The sequence below is a fragment of the Pagrus major genome, chromosome 10 (assembly GCF_040436345.1).
Source record: "Pagrus major chromosome 10, Pma_NU_1.0".
NCBI lineage: Eukaryota > Metazoa > Chordata > Actinopteri > Spariformes > Sparidae > Pagrus > Pagrus major.
In genome coordinates this window covers 20049690-20055689 of record NC_133224.1, presented here as the reverse complement: position 1 = coordinate 20055689, position 6000 = coordinate 20049690, and positions in this window count along the sequence as shown.

Genomic DNA, 6000 nt, shown 5'->3' with positions numbered 1-6000 from the left:
TATGTGTCTGCTGGCTCCTAGTCGCTGCTCTTCTTGTTGTTTGTGTTTCGGAAACATGGCCGTCCGTGTGATACCACGTGACTGGACATTGACAAGCGGCTAACCAATGTTGTAGCAGGGCAAACACACCCCTATTTACTAGCCTGGACACTGGTGTGCACCGCACTTTGCAACAGCATGTACAAGATGCAGAGCTCCGTAGCTGGATGGGTTTAATTAGCCAGTAAGCTGAGGCGTGAGGCTAACATTAGCATGAGATGGTACTAAAGGCTTGACAGCGAAAGCAGCCAGCGCAGTGAACATACGCGAGGCAGCAACGTGTAGCCACAGAATAACTAAATTAACTCCCGACAAAGTTATTTCACAAACTTTGCAGTTTATAGCATCGTGCTTGAAACGGACGATGGTATATGTTGACTTATCAGCTATCAATACCCTTGAAAGTGAAGTAAATGACTAGGAGAGCATGTTGAGTGGCAAAGTTGAACTGCGCATGTGCAATACGTGTACGGGCGGCAGTGTGAGGTTTAGTCAGCAGGGGGCGCTGTTGTTAACACTATATAAAGACCCAGCAGTAAATGATACTGGGCATGTCCACACACAGCCTGCTGCTTGGAAATGGGGCCATTCTTCACATATTGTAAACATGCATGAAGATTAAATTATCACTGAGAATTTATTTCCTGCAGTCTTCTAACGAGGGGTGAATTCGGCTGAGGAAAATATTGAGGAAATGTGCAGACGTATGAAAAAAACTTTATCGTCGGAATTGTGTATCATCTGGAGATACTGGATCTGTAATAAAATAAGTGGAAATGAACACAGCATTAATGGGCTAGTTAATATTTTCTACTGCATGCTGAAGAGGGACACACAATTTTGAACATGCATGTAAGCAAACTAGCTGAACACAAGAAGCCAGACTGAAGAAAGCAACACAAACTTTATAAATATAAAGAAGAATGAAACAAACAAATCACAGTGAATATAACTGCAGACATTTAAATTAGATGTTTTAATTGAAGAAATCAGTCAATGAGAAAACTTGCGAATGCAATTTAATTAAAACTTAATTAAAACCATTATTGTGAGTAAAGGGGCATCAGAGTGTAAATAATTAGCAATCTTAATAAGATCCTAATACCTCAGGTTGTTTTTCAACTGGATTGTAGTAAAAAAAAATTAGCTGCAATGCTTCTCCAACAACAACTGCAATGATAACAGCACATCTTGAGGCCCTGAGGGGTCCTGTGTAAAAGGGTAATGTTGTGACCTTTATTTGAATTTATATTGTTTTTTAATTATATAAATAAATTAAACATTTTTAATTAATATGCCTCACACTAAATGACACACAAAATGTACGATGTACTTTTTGTGAAGGAAACAGAGGTGTGATAGTGGCTCAACAGCTCACTTCTTCATCAATTACGTGGAGTTGTAGTTATCAAAATGGCCACCAGAGGGCGACAAATACATTATCAGTTAATTTGTGTATTTGAGCAACACCTGTACCGGATGAGTAACTACTTAAAGCTACTACTGAAATGTTTTTATGTGCGTACATTTTTATATGTGTTTTAAAACATCATCAAAGAATATATATTCCATATGCAAAAGGTTTGAATGGCTCAAAAATATATAAATAACCATAATGCTTTAGTCATTTGAATACAACAAAGAGAAAAGACAAGAAATACAAGAAGAAAATCAACCAAAACAGGATATCATCATTTTCTAATGTTTATTTGTGTAGTGTTAGGTGTTACTTAAATTTCAATGTAAATGTGTACTTTTTAAAATGAAATACTACAACTTTTTAAATCCTTGTAATTCTTTATTGTATTCTCACTTTAGGATCAGTCATATCCACAGGTCATGTGGGGTCTATCAAACCATGAAAGACTTCACTTGGTGGCCTGTCCTCTATCAGGTCAACACGGGGCAGAGGACGATGCTTGGCCTGTGCACCAGTTGGCGATGCCTCTGCTGCTCAGTCGTTCTCCTAAATCCACATTCTTCACTTATATTTTATATAATCCACTAGTGTCACATAATCTTTCAATTAAATTAGTATATTCTGTGATTTTGTTGTCCTGTACATGCAACATCTATTACATGTCTGCCCGTCCTGTGAGAAGGATCCCTCCTCAGTGGCTGTTCCTGAAGTTTCTTTCATTGTTTTTTCCCTGCTACAAGGGCTTTTTTCCTGGGGAATGTTTTCTTACTTGAATCAAGGGTTCAGGGTCAGAGGATGTCATTCACTGTACAGATTGTAAAGCCCACTGAGGCAATGTGATTTTGATTTTGGGCTATATAAATAAAACTGACTGACTTGCCTCATAAGGACTGTGTGGGTGTGGCTTGATCATGAATTTTCTAATGGTTCCTGCCAACTTCAGTCTAATTTGAATGCACTTTAATGATTATGCTAAATCCAGCCATTTCTCAGCAACCATTTTTAGATTGTTGTTGTTTCTGAAGACTATGGTGAGATGTCGCTTCACATTTGTGTCAGAAACTGCCTTATCTATAAATTATAGAGCAGTTAAGTCTCTGATATGTTATCCCACCGTCATTCCTTGTGAATAACTTCTGTCTCATTTCCATTTGTTATTAAAAAACTCTAGTTTTTGGCTATTCTATATAGTTGGTAGAGGTTGGTTGTGTCTCCACTCCCCCCCCCCCCCCCCCCCCCCAAAAAAAATTATAAAATATCAACATAAAACAGTGTGTATAATAAAAAGGTATGTTCAGATTGCAATTCAAGTTACAACATGTACACAGCCTGACAGAAGCCTGTGCAGAGGTGCAGGGCTGCACATTGTAGGAGCAGATAAGTCAACTCCAGCCAATAAACCCACTCCGAGCTGCTGCTGCTTTGCATACTGAGTCTCTGTCCAACAGTCGTTATACTTTACTAGATTATGACACAAATCACCAATACAGGACGACATGTTGAACAGAACATCTCATCACCACATGGAATGTCTTCATACATCAAAGTTTGTGATGGGACATGTCAAACCCCAGATGATGAGGAAATGACCTGGCTTCATATTATTTTCATCTTGTCCAGTCCTGTGACGATGCACCTGCTCTGCACCTGCGTCCTTTCCTTCTCCCTGCTGATGGTGTCCTCGCTGGTGAGTGCCAGTGTGTCCACCAGCTTCAGAGACTGCAGCCATTTTTTCTACATGCAAACACCACCTGCAGGGATGAAGGGAACCGGCCTGACGAGGATCTGCCAGAAGTACACAGACAAACTGCGCTACGCCACATTGTATGACAGCAGTCACCGCCTCCCCCTCTACTCAGCTTACATCTTTAAGAAGTCTGATGGGAAGAGGAGGGTGGACACACCATGGATGTATGAGCCACAGGTAGAGAGAACAGCACTAATGTATTTGGATTATTTGTCAGTTAGTGTTAAGCCTGTGACAAGCTGAATGTTTTGGGGCAACTCGAATTGTAGTAGATTCTTGCTTGTATTTCACTTGAACCTTGAACCTTGAGATAGGTTTGCAGAAGAAGCATATTCAATTTTGGATTGGCTGCCATTCTGCTAGTTACTGAGGGCAGGATTTAGTGAAGAAGACTGTATGGAGCTCACGCTGGGCCGACTTGCAGCAGTCACCAGTCAATCACCCAAACAATGCTAAGAGTTGGATGAGTTGATATCAGTCTTATGTTGTAAGCTAAATATGTGGAGCCAGCACCTGATTATCCTAGCTTAGCACCAATACAGCTAACCTTTAGTTTAGCTTAGCACAAAGACAGCTAACCAAAGCTTAGCACAAAGACAGCTAACCTTTAGTTTAGTGCAGTGAAGGCTAACCTACATCTACAGAAACATACATTTTGACCCTATCATGTCATCAACTCATCATTTAATAAAAGTTGAACTCACCCTTTACGCTTAAAAAGATGAATAAGATCATTTTTTAAAATTATATAGCCTTATATTGGCTATATGTGACTCAAGTCATTTGTATAGGTGGAATCAAGTCAAGTCCTTGAACTTGCTGGGATTACATTAGTCACACTGCATTTAAAGTTTTTTTTTCATTGGCTTAAGTGCCTTGGCCTTCATTATACAGTCACTTTTAATATAATAAACACCAAATTCCTGTCATTTCTCTTCCCCACAGTTGGTTTCTGACGATGAGAGTGGCAACATGAGAGCACTTCCCCTGACTGAAGACACCCCCCCTCTGATTGAGGACAGCCAGGCTGTGTTGGAGGACTACACAGATGCTGTAGAATACAGACGCAGCCCACTGAATCCTGACCTGCACCAATCAGAGCCAGATGACAAGTCCTCCACATATACTCTGACCAATGTAGTCCCATTGATCACAAACGTCCTGGACACTTCCTGGAACCCGTACTTGGACATCATCCGCCGTCGCCTCAACAACTTCTGCCACGGCAAATCTTTCATTGTGACAGGTGTGACCATTTCTGGGGCGACTGTCCAGAGAGAAAACAGGGACCGCCTGGCCATCCCAAAACACATATGGCTGGCTTACTGCTGCCCCCGGTTCGACCGTAACTCTCCGTATGAGGTGAGGTTCATGTTCCCTGGTTATGGGGGCTATGCACTGAATGAACAGGCTGAGCAGAGTGTGGTTGAAGTCCCACTGAAGACTCTGGAGAGCTTCTTGAAGAGCCAGACAGACATAGACAGTGACTTGACTATTTTCTACAGGGGCTGTGTGTCAGAAAACACCTTCAAGAAGAAGAGAGAGCTGACCAGTATGTCAGTATGATGGGACGTATGGAACTGGAGTCATGGATGAAGCCTTTACTGAAGTGCACCTACTGTATAAACAGGACTAACTCAAGTACACTATAACAGAAGCAGTGTTAAGTAGGCCTGGCTTCATGTGTTTTAGAATTAAATTGTAATCATTAAGAAGGGAAAGAGCCAGTTCATGATAGCTCTTCATGTTGCAGGTTTAGAATCAGATTAATGGTAGTACGTGTGAATGGGCCACAGTACAGATGACCAATTAGCACCACCAAAGGAAATAAAGTGTAACTGCACAGTAATGGGCACCGGGGGATTTACAAGAGAAAGATTAGAAAAATAATGATCAAAATCGAAGCAGCACAGCCTCAGATATCATGACCTTACTGTCAAGTATCAGCCAAGTACCCAAAACTCCTTTTACAGATGGTGTCCACTACAGTGGATATTTGGAAGCCATTTTTTATCTCGAGAAAATTATGCCGTTATCTCGGGAAAACAAAATTTCGTTATCTCGAATGGCATAATTTTCTCGAGATCTCGAGATAACGAAATTTTGTTTTCCCGAGATAACGGCATAATTTTCTCGAGATCTCGAGATAATGAAATTTTGTTTTCCCGAGATAATGGCATAATTTTCTCGAGATCTCGAGATAACGAAATTTTGTTTTCCCGAGATAATGGCAAAATTATGCCGTTATCTCGGGAAAACAAAATTTCGTTATTTTCATTATTTCGTTTGGCAAAATTATGCCGTTATCTCGGGAAAACAAAATTTCGTTATCTCGAGAAAATTATGCCGTTATCTCGGGAAAACAAAATTTCATTATCTCGAGATCTCTAGAAAATTATGCCGTTATCTCGGGAAAACAAAATTTCGTTATCTCGAGATCTCGAGAAAATTATGCCGTTATCTCGGGAAAACAGCAGTTGTTATTTGGATATAATAACTCGAGATCTCGAGAAAACGAATGAAATTAACTCGTTATCACGGAAAAACGGAAGAAATAAAATGTATGAATGCATGGCCCTTGGGCTTCCGTATCTAAGTATAAGTTAAATGGGTAGAATATACCCTTAGGCACGTAATGCTGTGGATTGCTGTATTTTCAGTCACAGAAAATAATGTATATGAAAAGTAATAGTAAAATCTGGATTAAAGGATTTAATAATTATTCCTCAATCACATTTTATTGTGTTATGGTGTCCACTGCATATGTCCAGTAGACATTTACGTAACTCCTTCA